The 17488-nt window shown below is 41.8% G+C and overlaps 1 protein-coding gene across 2 annotated transcripts in view; it reads left to right on the top strand.

Moving 5' to 3' along the window:
- Positions 1-17488, top strand: part of CDH12 (cadherin 12) — a 666500-nt gene that overhangs the window by 201468 nt on the left and 447544 nt on the right. For both annotated transcript variants that reach the window (XM_082234335.1, XM_082234336.1), the window contains exon 2: positions 7081-7158. The gene's annotated coding sequence lies outside the window, so the exon portion shown is untranslated. The remainder of the gene's footprint in view (positions 1-7080; positions 7159-17488) is intronic.

Genomic DNA, 17488 nt, shown 5'->3' with positions numbered 1-17488 from the left:
GTTATTCTCCCCTCCCACAGAAACCCCCAGAAAACCCACTGGAGAGATTTTGGGGTGTCACAGATGATAAGGAATAGGGTATAGGAAACTTCCTTTCTGTGCACTTCCTTAGGGTTCTGCCAATGGCCTCCAATTTCCTTCTAACTTCACTTTCTCATGTGCTCACTCTTTTGCATGGGTTTGTTGTCTGACACCAAGGAACTGGGCAGATGGAAAATGAAAAGCAGCACAGCTGTATCATGGTAAGCAGTTAGAGCAGCAAGATTGTTGACTGTGGTAGTGTTTTTAGGTGGGTTTGGCCCTGAAGGTAGGGACGCGGGTGGCGCTGTGGGTTAAACCACAGAGCCTAGGGCTTGCAAATCAGAAGGTTGGTGGTTTGAATCCCCGCGACGGGGTGAGCTCCCGTTGCTCGGTCCCTGCTCCTGCCAACCTAGCAGTTCGAAAGCATGTCAAAGTGCAAGTAGATAAATAGGTACCACTCCGGCAGGAAGGTAAACGGCGTTTCCGTGTGCTGCTCTGGTTTGCCAGAAGTGGCTTAGTCATACTGGCCACATGACCCGGAAGCTCTATGCCGGCTCCCTCGGCCAGTAAAGCGAGATGAGTGCCGCAACCGCAGAATCATCTGCAACAGGACCTAACGGTCAGGAGTTGCTTTACCTTTACCTTTAGCCCTGAAGGTTAACCTGGGGTACTGAGACGACTGATGTTCACAACATAAGCTTAATTGTGTCTGCTCAGAAGTAGGTGTCATTGAGTTCAATGGGGCATACTCCCAGGTAAGTGGATACAGGATTACAGCATAATTCCATTCACCTAGTGACCCTATGGGGTGCCAAGGGTGAGAAGAGAGCAGAAAGGACTCGCAACATCCCCCAGGCACGTCACAGTTACCAAAAAGACCTAGGGAAGCTTCAAAGGCAAAGGCAAAGGCTGAAAAGATTTGCAACTCTAATAGTCAAATTCATCCCCCAGGCATGTCACAGTTACCAAAAAGACCTAGGAAAGCTTCAAAGGCAAAGGCTGAAAAGATTTGCAACTCTAATAGTCAAATTCAAATTTTTCCAAATGTGAATTTGTGCAAAATGTTGCTTTATGCTCTGTCCTAAGCAATGCCTGCCTGCTGTATTTGTATTAAATTGAACTGAGGAGCATTCCAAAACATGTAGGTTTTCCAAATTTGTTTTACCGTTTTTCTCCAGTTTAGAAACACGAGACCAGAGGCAAAATATGCTAATGTGTTACATATCCAGCTATAACTCTACATGCTCACTTTTAATGTTATATTACAAATCGAGGAAGACAAAATACAAAAGTTTAAGATTTAGAATTCCTGTGTTCATTTGACAGCAATATATCCATTATGCACCGTGTTTGAGAATTGTTCTGATAAACTTGGATTGCTTCAGTGTATATTCTAGATCATTTCTTTCAGAGAGCTTTCTTTCATATTGTCATTATTGATGAAATAACAAACACAACATCACTCACAGTTTCTTTTATAATATTGAGTTTTCAGTAGATTCAAGGCACGCTGCCTTGAAATGGTTTTTAAAAGTCCAAATTTTTTTGGTATCTTCTCTACAAAGCAAATAACCCAGCTGCAAATGGAATCAAGAAAAAGCCAGTTAATGAATTGATCCATTCTGCAGTATGCAAACATTGCCCTTACATGACATTACAAATCGTTTCCATTTCTTTGAAGTCAATAACAATAGGAAGCCACTCAAGTTGCCAAGTAGGAATCAAAAGGGGTCCTGTGCTGCATGCTAACAGTAGTCAAAAATAGCAAGAATGTTCCAGCATTAATGTAGGAGATGAATGCCACAATAAGAACCCAGTTTAAACATATTGTCGCTATTCATTTCAAGTGGAAGCTTTCATGTTTAATGTAAGGAAAGTACTTAAACAATGGATAGCTCAGCTGCTTAGAGCATAATATTGATAACGCCAAGGTTGCAGGTTTGATCCCCATATGGGACAATGGTTTATTCCTGGTTTGGACTGGATCACTGGGTCTCAAGTTGTTTTTTGGGACCACAATTCCCATCATCCCTGACCACTGGTCCTGCTATCTAGGGATGATGGGAGTTGTAGTCCAAAAACAGCTGGATAAGATGATCCTCAGGGTCCCTTCCAATTCTATGATTTGATGATTCTATGCCAATCTGGAGCACAACATTGTTTGATTTGTTCCATGTGGCATGTAAGAGCCTGCATGAAATGTTTGGCCAATGAATGTTCCATATAGTAGCAGCATGCGAGGCATGGAGTTGCCATTCCAGAGTAGCATCCTTATAAATTGGGGTTGCCACCCCCAGAATGATCATTTGTTGAGCAGAGAGGGAGTGGTTAGGGCTGGGGAATATCTGGTTTTCAGTATTGTGGTACAGTGGTGCCTCACAAGACGAAAAGAATCCGTTCCGCGAGTCTCTTCGTCTTGCGGTTTTTTCGTCTTGTGAAGCAAGCCCATTAGCGGCTTAGCGGATTAGCGCTATTAGCGGCTTAGCAGATCAGCTGATAAGCGGTTTAGTGGCTTAGCGGATCAGCTGATAAGCGGCTTAGCGGCTTGGGAAAAAGGGGGGCAATGGAAAAAAACCCCGCAGGAACTTGCGAGGCATTCGTCTTGCGGGGCACCACTGTATATCACCAGCTAAACATCATGATTTACGGATATATCACAATGTCTGAAATAAGGATGGAGTTATGTAGAGGCATTGGCTGGCTTCACGGTTTTTCCTGCATTGTGATTTTTGCATGGTGCGCATGCACACACACATGCATCATGATTCACAATACAGTGGTACCTCAAGTTACATACACCTCGGGTTACAAACACTTTGGGTTACAGACTCTGCTAACCCAGAAGTAGTACCTCCTGTAAAGAACTTTACCTCAGGTTGAGAACAGAAATTGCATGGCGGCAGTGGGAGGCCCCATTAGCTAAAGTGGTACCTCAGGCTAAGAGCCATTTCAGGTTAAGAATGGACCTCTGGGACGAATTAAGTTCGTAACCAGAGGTACCACTGTATATCGACAATATATCACCCAACCCTAGCACACATCATGATTTGTGATATATTTTGCCAGGTCAATAATTATGAAACTGATATCACGATATGGACTTCAAACCTGAAGAATTAGCCATGAAGTCGCATACCATTTTAAAAGTTATCAGACAGATTCATTGAGACTCTGCCCATGTGGCTACAACACGAAGCAGGAGCCTGTCACACGTTGTGCTACTGCTTTTATACTTTCCCCCACTATCAACCTTTGAAATGATTGGGCAATAGCCCTGGGTAATTGTGGTGCCACCCCGGCGTGCGTGTGATAGCTCCACCCACGCCAGGGTGGGGGGAACCAGGTTGAGACCCTGCCCGCAACCAGGACCATCTATTAAGATGATCCCATCTACAGATATTCATGGAGAATAAGATGATCAGTGACTATAGTTATATGCTACCTCCAGGATCAGAGACACTCTGAATATTGATTGCTAGGGAGCAGTAGGATCAGGCTGTTCCCCTCACAGCACTTTATGGGTTTTCAACACATAGTGCAGTCCACGTTTAACTGAATCATTTCTTTGCTGTTTCTAGAACCAGCCTAGGTCTTTCCGGTCGATAGCAACACTGTGACAACTGCATATCTTATTATGAACAAAACTGTGTCTTTTCTCTCAGTCTGGGTCTTTAAAAATAAGTAAATTTGTGACTGAATGCAGTTATGTTTGGAACTAAGCATGGGGAAATTACAGTAACCTCCTAAGGCAAGATTTCTTGAGTGTTCTTTTTAAATGCACATATTAGCCAAAATCACCTTTTCCAAGCAAAATGCTGAGCATTTAGTATTTGTTGTGCATACTACTGCTGAATTGCTATTGTTCCTAATCTGTTTTTGTAGCCTGCTTTTTATACTATAAACAGTCCTATAAAACAGGCCTCATATGCTGACATTGTATCAAATAGTAGTGAAAGATAAACTGTGAATGATATTACTCATTCACTGTTACACTTCTGTGGCCAGATGTTACTCAATAAATATTTACTAACCTGCAGTATTCCCAAATATCTGTAGATTTCCTTTTCAACAAGTGTTTACACCCACAAATCACTGTGGACAACCCACCTGGGGGGTTGGGAGATGGAACTCCTTGAAAATATGTCCTTGTTATTGGTAATAATAATAATAATAATAAGCCATTCAAAAGAACACAAAAGTTGTGATTTCTGAAAATTGTTATTAAATCAAAGCATTTGTGGGCAAATACGATCAGAGAACAGGAGAGCCAGTACAAATAATCTCATACGGTTCAATGTAGTTTGAACTTAGACCCTTAATTATAAAATTATTGTAAACCTAGCCTAAAAAGAAGATTTCTCTTGAGGTTGCCACAGCCATCTACAAAAACAACATGATGAATACCCCTGATAATTTTTTCTAGTGTTCTTGGAACTTTCTCTTCTTTAAAATTCCTCAGTTGCTTGAACCAAGCATCGGCAGACTCACCTCAAACTTTTAAGGGGTATTCAGTTAAGTGACATTTGGTGCAGTTATCCTCACTAAAATGAAGTGTCTGCATGGCTTTTCTATGAACTTGAGAAAAATATAAGGGCTCTGACTGCATTATCTTTCATGTAACTTCACCAACATATGTTAGTCCAAAGCAGCCTTCCAATTTCAGCATGTGATTCCAATCTGAGAAGGTCATTATAGGGCTAGCCGTAATATCGTTCATTGCATGCTTATTTCTTTAACTTGCCATAAATGAAAAACAGTTGACATAAAACATCTGAAAACACCAAGAGATAACTGCTGCTTGTATGGTAATACCACTCTTTGTATCGTAATACTGCTGCTTGTATGGTAATACCACTCTTTGGCACTGTCCCATAACTAGAAGCACCTCACAGGTTCTGGGAAGATAGGAGTGTAAAGCATGTTCCATTCTATTGCATGAATTTTCAGTGGTTGCACTACTTAGTTCCCTGTACAATGTTATTCAAGAACCAGAGGAGATATACAGCCATGACTTTTTATAGTAAGCTTTTTAAAGAAATGAACAAAGAATAACATATCGGAGGACATTGGAGGAACTTTTTCAGGCAAAGTATGACATGTTGGTGGGTTCAATCATGACTCGAGACCCAGGCTGGATCTAGACATATGAAAGAAGCATTTCAGTTTAAAGTGTTGTTAATTTAAACGGGGAAAACAGATAATAATAATAATAATAATAATAATAATAATAATAATAATAATTTATTATTTATACCCCACCCATCTGGTTGGGGTTCCTCAGCCACTCTGGGCGGCATCCAACAAAATATTAAAATACAGTAATACATCAAACATTAAAAGCTTCCCTAAACAGGGCTGCCTTCAGATGTCTTCTAAAAGTTTGGTAGTTGTTGTTCTCTTTGACATCTGGAGGGAGGGCGTTCCACAGGGTGGGTGCCACTACCGAGAAGGCCCTCTGCCTGGTTCCATGTAACTTGGCTTCTCGCAGTGAGTCACCCCCAGAAGGCCCTCAGCGCTGGACCTCAGTGTCCGGGTAGAACGATAAAGAAAAATGGGACTCTAAATCACCATCTGGTGGCACAATGTTATATCGCACATACAACACACATACAGTGGTACCTCTAGTTACAAACTTAATTTGTTCCAGATGTCCGTTCTTAACCTGAAACTGTTCTTAACTAGAGGCGTGCTTTCACTAATGGAACCTCTTGCTGCTGCTGCTGCTGCTGCTGCTGCTGCTGCGCCGCTGGCACACGATTTCCATTCTCATCCTGGGGCAAAGTTCTCAACTCGAGGTAACTCTTCCAGGTTAGCGGAGTTTGTAACCTGAAGTGTTTGTAACCTGAGGCGTTTGTAACTCGAGGTACCACTGTAAATAGCTTTTTCTCTTTTTCTCTTTTCTAGCTGAACACCAAGATCAAGCTCAAATGGTTTTCTTGCAGCAACAAGGGGTGGGGATATTATTTATACCCCACCCTTCTGGCTGGGTTTCCCCAGCCACTGTGGGCAACTTACAACATATATAAAACATAGTAAAATTAAACATTTTTAAAATTCCCAATACAGGGCTGCCTTCAGATGTCTTCTGAAAGTTATGTAGTTCTTTATCTCCTTGACATCTGAAAGGAGGGTACCACAAGATTGAATGATTGGGCACTTGGCCCAGAATATATACCTTAAGCTGGCCCAGGCAATTCCCCACCACCACCTGTGATAGGTTACCTTTATGATGCAATTAGCCAATTATAACAATGGCCCTATTTCAGCAGGGATTGGCTGCCTGCCAGCCACCAACATTACCCCACCAACATTACCATTGGAACGTTTTAGAATCCTTCCAGTCTCTCGTTAAGTAGAGGAATCTCCTCAGCTCAAGGGGGCATCAAGGCCTAGCAGTGCCTTCATACATAACAAAGAACATGTAACAATTATGAAGGAAGGATGAAGAAATTTCAAAGGAGGCAAAATTTATTTATTTATTATTTATTTAATTTTATTATTTAATTTTAATTTTAATCTAGCCAAGACCAGGCTTAGGGCGGCTAACATCAAGTATAAAAACAATTGATTAAAATACAACTTAAAAACAGTATTAAAATACAACTTAAAATGCAGCCTCAGTTCAGTGGAAGCCCAGATCAAAAACTGTTTGGGGGCAGAAAACGTCAAATCTTCACCAAGGCCAACTATCCAGACTAGTCCTACGTGGGCCAGAAAAAAGCCAGGGAAGTCCCCAAATAGGGGTTCCATCACAGAAGGAAATCTTATTAAGAATGGCCCAAATCCTGTTAGAACGGGGTTGGTGAGTACATACGTCTTTAGTTGCTAAATAGATGTTCTCCTAAAACCAGATCTGAGGAAGATGAGCAGGGACAGGAAGCACTCTGGTATAAGTGAAACATTTTAGGAGGAATGCTAAAAAGGTACATGAAAGGTACATAAGGATGGACAAATCCAACGCAGAATGCAGGTTATGGGGCCTGTACACCATGGAAATAATGGCGATTGCTAACTTTTTATTTCTGTTTTTAATAAGTTCTTTTGCATTTGTTTTGGCAGATCAACATTACCAACTGCGGTCGAGTGAGGAGTTAAAACTGTACTGCTGGGACCTTTGGTGTGAAATCACTTTTGCAGGTAGGAAACAAAAGGTTTTTTAAAATATCAGCTGGCATGTAGACACTTCTGTTTGGTGTTTCCAAAGGTTTGTGCTCACTTGGTTAGATGTTACAGCACACCCCCACACCTGTTCAACGGCAGGTCCCTCACCTTATGCCACATCACAAATATTTTTCAAATGTCTCCATTTCAAATGCAATTGGCAAGTGGCATGGGAGAGAACATGGGCCTTGATCCATGCTGCTTTGGATCCTGACCTTTCTCTTTAAATAATATTTATTTAATATTTATACTGAAAATGAATTTTCCCAATACCCTCTAAAATGGAAATGAATGCCAGAATGCCACTGGACTGGAGCTGGGATTCCATGGATTGACCATGTATTCAATGCACCATGCAAAGGCTATTTTGTGAGAGTCACCAACACACCTGGTATTTTTGCCCAATATGCCTTTCTGCTTCTAGTTGATGTGTGTGTTAGTGTGTCATGTATTCATATGCTTGTACTGCTTCTCACAAAATGTCATAAACCTGACACCAGATACACATGCTCCAGAGGTTACCATTGCACAAAGGATGTGATAAATGTGCATAAATGCCTGTCTCAACTCAGGAAGTATGTATAGAGTAGGAACACTACAGCAGAGCTATGCAAGTGATTGGTTCCTTTTGAAACAGGTGTAAATATGTCTCTGTTCCATGTGTTTTCTTCAGGCATATATATATATATATATATATATATATATATATATATATATATATGCTTTCGTAGATTTTCACGGGTACAGGAATGCAGGTTTTGGTGTCTTCGGGTGTCTTCCCGTGTAAGAGTCGGGGGGTGTCTGTGCGACGTTTCGACGAGGTCTCACTCGTCATCTTCAGGCTGGTGCTTTCGGCTTCTTGTTACTGGAACAGAGCAGAGTCTGGTGTTTGAGTTCCTATAAATACTGTTGAGGGGTGTGGTGTATTTATAGGATTTAGGATTTATAGGATTTAGAACAGTATTTATAGGAACTCAAACACCAGACTCTGCTCTGTTCCAGTAACAAGAAGCCGAAAGCACCAGCCTGAAGATGACGAGTGAGACCTCGTCGAAACGTCGCACAGACACCCCGACTCCTACACGGGAAGACACCCGAAGACACCAAAACCTGCATTCCTGTACCCGTGAAAATCTACGAAATATATATATATATATATATATATATATATATATATATATATGCTTTCGTAGATTTTCACGGGTACAGGAATGCAGGTTTTGGTGTCTTCGGGTGTCTTCCCGTGTAGGAGTCGGGGTGTCTGTGCGACGTTTCGACGAGGTCTCACTCGTCATCTTCAGGCTGGTGCTTTCGGCTTCTTGTTACTGGCTTCTTGTTCGCTCTGCTCTGTTCCAGTAACAAGAAGCCGAAAGCACCAGCCTGAAGATGACGAGTGAGACCTCGTCGAAACGTCGCACAGACACCCCGACTCCTACACGGGAAGACACCCGAAGACACCAAAACCTGCATATATATATATATATATATATATATATAGCCTGGAGGAAATGAACGTCCTTTTACAGGGTGTTTATATTTCTGAAAGGACACAAATTCCTTTATAAACATCAGCACTGTCTACCACTGAATCAGACCGATGGGTTCATTTAGCCTCGTGCTGCCTTGTGACTGGCAATGGCTTTCTGAATTCTCAGACAGTGATCTTTCCTGGCCTTGCTGCCAGAGAACCTTTTAAATGGAGAAGGCAGGGACTGAACTAAGGAACTTGCAGATGCAAAGCATGCACTCTACCACTGAGCTATGGCCCTCTCCTCGGAGCTCTTTCATGGTACATTTCCTGTCATAATTATAAGGCACTGCTTTTGTCAAATGGGACGCATCTCACTTCAGAAGCATACCTCTGCGTTTCCGAGGGAGTGAAAGACAATCATTGGCTTCCCCCTGTTTATTAGCCGTGTGCCGCTTTTCTCCTTGAATTGTTCCTTACAGAATCCAACTGTACAATGAGTTTTGCCTGCATGTTTTTGTGTGCTTTTGATGCTGGGGCACGGGAGCTGTTGACAGCATTCCTTCCCTTCTTCCTTTAAAGTCTGCAGATAGAAGGGTGCTTTGGAACAGGTACTGCCAACATTTGTGCCGTGGCAATGGTCCTAACTGTGAGGCTAAAGTTCAAACAACTGCAGTGTCTGAAGTGTAACTTGGAGGAGAAGAACGACAATACATTAAAAAGACCTTGTTGTTATTGGATCTATTAAGGGGCCAGTGAAGGAAGGGTTCACCCCAGTCCTGCAAGGGAGGCCATGGATGAAATGCCACACTATTTGATAAGAAACACTATATTGTAAGGGGTATTGAGGATATAACTCCACATTATAGGGGAGGCACAGGAAGGAAACAAGGCCGGAAGGGGGCCACTGTCAGAAAAAGGTTGAGAAACACTATGTTAAAGCATCTTCCCCTTTCTTACCTTCTGTTCTGTGCATGCTCCCAAGTGCACTATTTTGTGATCCCTCAGCCCAGCGCCCTGTGCAGGGGGTGGGCCCACTCACACTGCCCTCAACCTGGCACTATTCTCCCTTACGTTGCTTTCTTTGGGACCAGCAGAAAACTGTGTGAATGGATAGCATTGCTAATACAGAATAAGATTGTACGATTAAGAGCTGGTGTGTGTTGGTGTGTTCCTTTACATCAGGCCAATCTCGCTTAGCCTTTAATTATCCTGTCAGTAGCTGAGAATGCAGAGTGGGTTCTGGAACAATAGAAGTTGGGCGGTTTCAGCTGAATTTTTCTTCAGCTTGTGCAGCTGTTGTCCCAGTCATGTTCCTTTCAAGTTAGCATGACAAGTGATCATCCAGGGCATCATATTGCCACCCACTCTTGAGATAATCTTCCCCCATCCCCTCAAACATAACATGCAATACTCACACAGAGAAATCGCTTCCTTATGATCGGAGGAATGCTGCGGGAGGCATGAAGAAGCTGCCCTGTTGTAGGACAACAATCCCCTATTTGCTTTATAGATGTCTCTGTAATTTAAACAGCAGGCAGAACCAGCACACAGTTGTAGATGCTCAGGGTGGGGGGGTGAGGACACCCAGAGACTCATAAATCATGGGGAGGATTAAAAGCAATGAACATTTATCTTCTTAACCCTGTAAAGCAATACTGCAAAGCCAAGGATTACAACTTGCTGTGCATGTAATCTTTGTTTGGGGATAAAAGGTGTTGAGCTTTTTTTCCTCATTTGCTTTTGTGTGTTTTTTTTCTCTTCTTCTTTAAAAAACGATTCCCTCAATTAACAATGACGCATGCTTGTTGGGGAAGGGAGGGAAAAGGGGGGGAGGAACCCAATTGAAAATGTATTACTTTAACACTAAATTAGGGGACTTTAAAGCTAGAAGTGAAGGTAATTGGACAGCCACCTAAAGAAGAAAGAAGAAAGGCAGCCATGTATCCAGCTCTGAGTTACCTTCCACATTTCATAGGATTTAATCGTGTCACCAAGGCACCATAGTACTCCATGTTTCTCTGTTACAGTACTTCCACATCAGATTGTGTCCAAAGCTTCTTCTCTAAGGGTATTTTGTATACTGTGTCTCCCTAAGTGCTTTGCATCACTTGGGCACTGAGGTCCAGCACCGAGGGCCTTCTGGCGGTTCCCTCACTGTGAGAAGCCAAGTTACAGGGAACCAGGCAGAGGGCCTTCTCGGTAGTGGCGCCCTCCCTGTGGAACGCCCTCCCACCAGATGTCAAAGAGAACAGCAACTTCCAGACTTTTAGAAGACATCTGAAGGCAGCCCTATTTAGGGAAGCTTTTAATGTTTGATGTATTACAGTATTTATTTATTTTTTTAAGCCGCCCAGAGTGGCTAGGGAAGCCTAGCCAGATGGGTGGGGTATAAATAATAAATTATTATTATTATTATTATTATTATTATTATTATTATTATTGCATCAGTTATGCTCAGCATGCTTTGAAAGGGCAAAAGCAGGGGGGGGGGGACCTGAACAACCAAGGGGCAAGTGGGACTGCCCAGTTTATGTGTAAAGGAGATCTGGTCATGGGCTTGCCCACAATTCCATTCGTCCAACTGCTTTCCCCTGGGAAAACCCACTATTTACCACTGAATCAGAGCAGATGTCAATGGGTTTTTCTGTGGATTGATGTTTGCTCTGATTTAGCAGGAAACTGCAAGTTTCCCTGGTAAAAGCAGTGGGTCAAAACTACACTCATTTCGTAATAGAGCAAGTGCTAAACAGACTGGTTTAGTGGTTCCAAAACATGCACTTACTAACAGATTCCAGGCTTGTCTTGCATTTACAGGCCAGTACGGTCAAGCTCATGCCATCTTACTCAGCCACTGTGGCAATGAATCAACTGTAACATTGTAGCCTTTAAAACTCATGCTGTTGAAGGAGTCCCTTCTGCATGCCACAAGTCTAGTCCAGAGTTCCTACCATTCCAAAGCTGCTCTTTGGGGTCAGTTGTGTCTTGTCCCTCTTGAAGAGGGCAGGCAGTATGTAGCACATCTCTGGAGTCACATGCAGAAGTGTAAGCCTGACTCTGCACCATAGACGGAGCCATGAGTGGTTCAGAAAAGGTTAACTAACCGTAAAAATAAATAATGAGAAATGAGTGTCATATTTGTTTAACCACACATTGAAAATAACCACCAGCTGGTGGGAGGAGCAGGCTAATTGTCTGAATCTGCTTAAATACAGAGTCACTGAGGAAGTTTTCATAATAATATTTCTGATGTATACAGTGGTCTGTGTTTGCCTGAGCTTGAGTCTGGACTAAGGATTCTGAGCTCCTGTGTTTTGATTCGATACATGATGTCCAATCACAGAACATTTCAGGATTTGGGCCTCTGCCATTGGCCCTTGAACTCTGAGTCGTGATTCACAGCTTGGAAATTTAGACAGCCAATCATGTTGGGAGTGGGAGTGGCCCAGGCTTTCAGGAATGTATATAAGCAGTTGCTTTGCCCCTGTTTCCCAGTTACGTAGTTCAATAAAGGTTCTTGCTGTTATCGCTGTGTCTTGCCACCTGGGAACCCACCTACACTTCCATAAATATGTCTTTTGGAGACTCTGATTGCTAGGAAGCCTAAGGGTTTTGTAATTTCAGTTTCCTTCAGTGACTTGTTGGAGTTAGGCAAACCTAAAATCACTGAAATGATTTTAGCTAGACAGAGCTAACTCCAGATAGGATTGAGTTTTTTAAAGTGGTGCCCTTAAGTGGTGACCTTAAATAACTTGTTTTGTTTTACAAGTAGAGCCAGTGGGAACCACCTAGGCACACAGGCTGTCAACATTAGTCTCAAAACAGGATCAGTCCCCAACTCACTGGAAGCTGTAGCAGCTGTCTTGCTGGCCAAATTCCAGCAGCAGAGGAATTCCATCCACAGGTGCAAGCAACTTAAGGCACCTTAATGTAAACAGCTCTTCATTTTAGATTTAAAAATGTTGTGATTAGGGGCCACTAATGTAGGGCAATATGAAAGCCTCTGTGTGCTGCAGGCTTTTCCCTCAACAAGGAAGAAAAGGCCAATCTTTACATTTGGAACAATGGCAAATGTGTGGAGTCTGAAGTTCCTTGTTATGGAACAAACCATATCCCAATGTTTTATCAAGAATTTCTTTTCTCCTATCCAACACTTGAGAAACAGTTGGGACCAAACCCTAAGCTCGGCATGCTGCAGTCATTTCAGCTTCCAAGATGGAAGCCTTCCAGATTCCACTACTGGAAATTCAGGCAGGAGAACAGAGTAAAACTATACTGCATAAGTCAATACTCAGTTGAGCAAATATGAGTTTATGCAAATCACCATATGTCTTGTGAGACAGGCTCCAGCTAATAATATTTCACTGTCTCTTCCTTTTTGTGCCGCATAAAAGTCAACAAGCCCATCTGATCACTATCTGATGTCATTGGGTATGTGAAATGTAATGGAAGCTTCAGCTCAGTTCCTAATAGCCAAAAGGGTTCCTAAAAAAACTATAATCAAAATTAAATGGCACCCTCAGTGAGTGAGCATATTGTTTTTAAATGTGTGTTTCAGAAAGTGCTTAAATACGGGGTCAAAGATCTATACTTGCACCCAATTCTTTCCGTGATACAGTTGGGTACAACTACTTTCATCTTTCTCTGTATTGGAAAAGGAGAATTATATTTAAATAAATATCTTTGAAATTCAAACTTGGCTTGAAATTGTGCACCAGAAAATGCAGTTAGTCCCTGAAAACAAAATATCCTTAACTAATAAGTAAACCTCCTCAAGAGACATAACCAGGACTATTCCTGAGCTACTTCAAAATAAAGGTCTGGGCATCACATGAGGGAGTGTTCTGTATTAAAAACTAACAAACACAACTGCCCTGAACATAGTCAAGCATAGCCTTGCCTGAGGTATATTACTTTTGGATGTGCAGGATTTGTTTCTTATAAAGAAATACCGGTATGCAACAATGCTACACCCCCTCGGCTGCAATCTGAAATGGTACAATCCAAGAATAGCTTCACCACTTCATTTGTGAAAATTAGAAGAGAATTTAATCCTATTCGGGATGAGATAATATTTAATAAAATGGTCTTTTAAAAAATACCATTTGTCGTTATTGCCATTGAGATGTGTGCTGATATTACAATATGCTCCTATGTTCATTGGCATCAAAATGAAAGAGAGGTTGGCTCACCATCTCTCAAGAGACTTCTAGTCATCTCCACTATACTTTTCGGTCATAACAACCACAAAGGAATGGCTTGCTTCTAAGACTGCTGAAAGTATTAATTGCTTTAAAAATGTCTGCCTATATTGCCCTTACTCTGAATTTGTCCTTGTTGTTAGCACATAACCAATTCTGATTGGCTATATAACACCATTATGTTGACCATGGAATCTCCTTTGTACGTAATGCAATAAGAAGAAGCACTAACCAGGTTAGGGATTGGGAATGTCACTGGGGTAGACAACGCTGGAGTGAACAATAGCACCAGACAGGCTAAAAATGGGAAAAATATTATCACAATAGAAATGCAACCAGAGGAAGACTACTATGTAGAAACCGGTGGGATGGTGATGGGGAAATGAGCCATGACAGCAGCTCTGCACCTTGTCCTCTCACTTTCTTATTGTGCTTAATGAGTTATATTTGTTATCCCACTGCAAGGCGATAAACTTCTCTACCTTCACTCTATTCACCTCCACTTTGGGTCTCTGAAAATGCCATCTTTTGTATTGCATTCTGTATTACAACAACACAGCAAATTAAATGCGTACTCTCAGTTCTCAACCCCATGGATTACAATTGTCACTCACTGATTAAATTAATTAGTTTTGATGTGCAGGAAGATGCAACTATCTGCCCCAACTAAGGATCCATCATTATCCCTTAGATGGTAAGATCGTGTGGCAGACTTCATAAAGGTTTCAGCCTTCACCTTTGCTTTGAGTCAACTGTTGTGAAAGCATATTCAAATCATTCTGTTGCATTTCTAACCATGTTCTCATTGGGGTTACATTCTTCATGTTCCTGATGTAATTCAAGCCAAATTGCCTTATAACAAAAGCATATGAAATCATAGTGTTAACATTTAACAAGATTTGACACAAATCTAATACAGAGAAGTAGCAAAACCGACAGCTAAGTAAGTCTTCAAACAGATCCTGACACTTCTTATTGTCTGCCTTTCCGCCCCTTCCAGTTATTCAGCAAACAATAAGAGTTTGAAGTCAGAAAAGCTTCAAATCACTTATGAGCGGTTTATGAAAGATTGTTCCAGGGGTGGCTATACCTGAGTTATTTTGAAAACCAATTCCCCGTACTCTTAGCAATATTATTTGGTGCTAATATTTTCCCCCTGAAAATGTTAACAAGGTCATTACCCAGTCCCTCTTCATAGGATGGGGAGCAGAATGTGTTGGCTTCAGCCAAAAGAGCCAGAGTTGGCTGTGACTGAGAGTGCCCCCAAAGAAGATATTCAAAACACATTGGACTAAAAAAAAAAAGTGTTTCTGTGCACCTAGAAACTTCATTCCCTTCCTGATTTCATGCACTGATAGTAAAGGGTTGGTGAAAGGGGAGAGGAAGAATGGGATGCAGGCCAGCTTGTCTTCTTGTCTTTCTTCCTCAATGCACTAAGGCAGTGTTCCCCAACCTTGGGCCTCCAGCTGTTTTTGGACTACAATTCCCATCATCCTTGACCACTGGTCTTGCTAGCGAGGGATGATGGGAGTTGTAGTCCAAAAGCAGCTGCAGGCCCAAGGTTGGGGAACACTGCACTAAGGGACAATTTTAGGAGCAGATGACCCAGGTGATGCCCTGGTGTGCCGTGCTTGGGAGACAACTGTCAGGCTACCAACTCAACACACCACTCAACTGTTGGAAGAAATAGTGCAAAGCTTTCATCTTCAAAACGTGGTGGTGCTAACATATAAAGCTGTAAACAGTTTGGAACCCAGTCAGTTAGTTACCTGAAGGAACATTTTCACCCATGTCACCCATACTTTATGAGACCATCTTAAACTCATTTGTCTGTTAGCACTTGGAACTTAAGTGAAAAAGTAGGATTCAGGGGTACCCCAAGACTACACATCTGGTCCTTCAGGAAGATCTGTAGCTCTATCCAGAACAGCCTGTCTATGGATTTCTCAGACCTAAAAACCTACAACCCCCACAAATGATATTCAACTTCAATTTAGTTTCAGTAAGTAGATGCTAAATTCTTGAGCATTGCTTGCTTTTATGAAGTTCTATCCTTCTGGTGCCATTGTATCCATCTTGTGTCCTTCAAGCAGGACCCTGGAGGGGATTTTTATTTATTTATTTTTTGCCAATTCTCTCCCATCCCTATAGCCTTCATCATCCCACAAAAGCCCCTCCAGAAACGATTTTTGGAGGCTGCAGGAGCTGTAAGGGTGAAGCTGAATTGGCCATTGAATCCTGTTGCATTAATCCTATTGCCTGTGGCAGCCCATAAAAAATTGCCAATAACATCTGATATGATGACATACTGGGTGGTAATAAGAGAAATAATAACTGATCATCACAACTATATGTACCGACCTATAGGGGCAAATGAAGCCATATTCAATGACCTACATGGGCAAATGATGCCAAGTCTAGTCAAGGTAAAGATGCCAATAAGCAAAGCAGAAGCGGAATAACCTGGCTACCAAGTTAAAACATATTGGGGGAAGGAACCACAACCGAGAGAATGATGTTGCACTAATATCCTGCTTGTGGGTTCTCATAGGCTTCTGGTTGCTTATTGTGTGTACAGGAGGCTGAATTAGATGGACAACTGGTTTGATCCAGCAAGATACTTTAGATCTTTTTAATTGTTTGAAGATGTGAGAGTATTTCATTCTGGGAAATTAATTCAGCTGCGTCAAACGTGTTTCAAAGTGAGTATTGGAATTCTGGCATAGTAGCAACTCAACAGTCTCTCTAACAGGATATTTATTAAGACAACTATCTGGTATATCAACGATCAATGCTATCAATGAGGGTTATGCTTCAGACTTATAACAGCCATGTATGAGAGGCTATTCCCCAGATACCCAGTTTTGCAGGAACCAAGAGCTTTGTAGAACGGTGCATATTGGCAATAATCACATTTATGAAAACTTCAGAAACCACGTTTTGCTCTGCTAATCAATAAAAGCCTCACGTTAAAAGACACTATCACCTTAAGATCAAAGTGATGTGACTGACACATCTGAAAACTCAGAGCAGCCCTCTGCTGCAGCAAGGTAGCAACTGACAAATTCCATGCCTTTGCATAGAAATTTCAATTTGCTTGCATAAAATAACAGCATGGATTGCATAAAATATCAGTGTGGATTGTGTGTGTGCGTTTGCGTATTTTAAAGATATAGTACTATTTTTAAAAGATACAGTGGCTAAGACACTGGGACCATTTACAGGAACAAAACTCCGCTATTCCTCCTCCTGAAGAGTTGCATGTTAGTCATCCACACCCACAGAATACCTAACTTTTGCTTTCAGTAGTTGACTGGTGTAATGTACTAGTGAAATTTGAAGGGCCACTTTTGGAGGGCCACAGATTTTTCAATCATCCAATAGTACAAGAGCTCTCACTCTATTAACCAAGCCAAGAGTTGGCTCATGCTGAAATAGAGCAGCCTCTGATTCCTGCCTAAAAAGCCCACTTATCTGCTCCTCCTCAATGGGAAGCCACTGGGTGCTCAGCTAGATGCCTTCAGAGCCATTTCTAACCCCCACCCCTCCACACACAAACATATCTGACACAGCAAATGGATGATACAGATTTGGATTTGAAGGTTTAATGTAAATAACGCTTTCAGATTAATGGTCA

This window comes from Podarcis vaucheri (genome assembly GCF_965113315.1).
Source record: "Podarcis vaucheri genome assembly, chromosome: 8".
Lineage (NCBI taxonomy): Eukaryota > Metazoa > Chordata > Lepidosauria > Squamata > Lacertidae > Podarcis > Podarcis vaucheri.
Note: the sequence above shows the minus strand (reverse complement) of the source record. Positions and strands in the feature narration are given on the sequence as shown.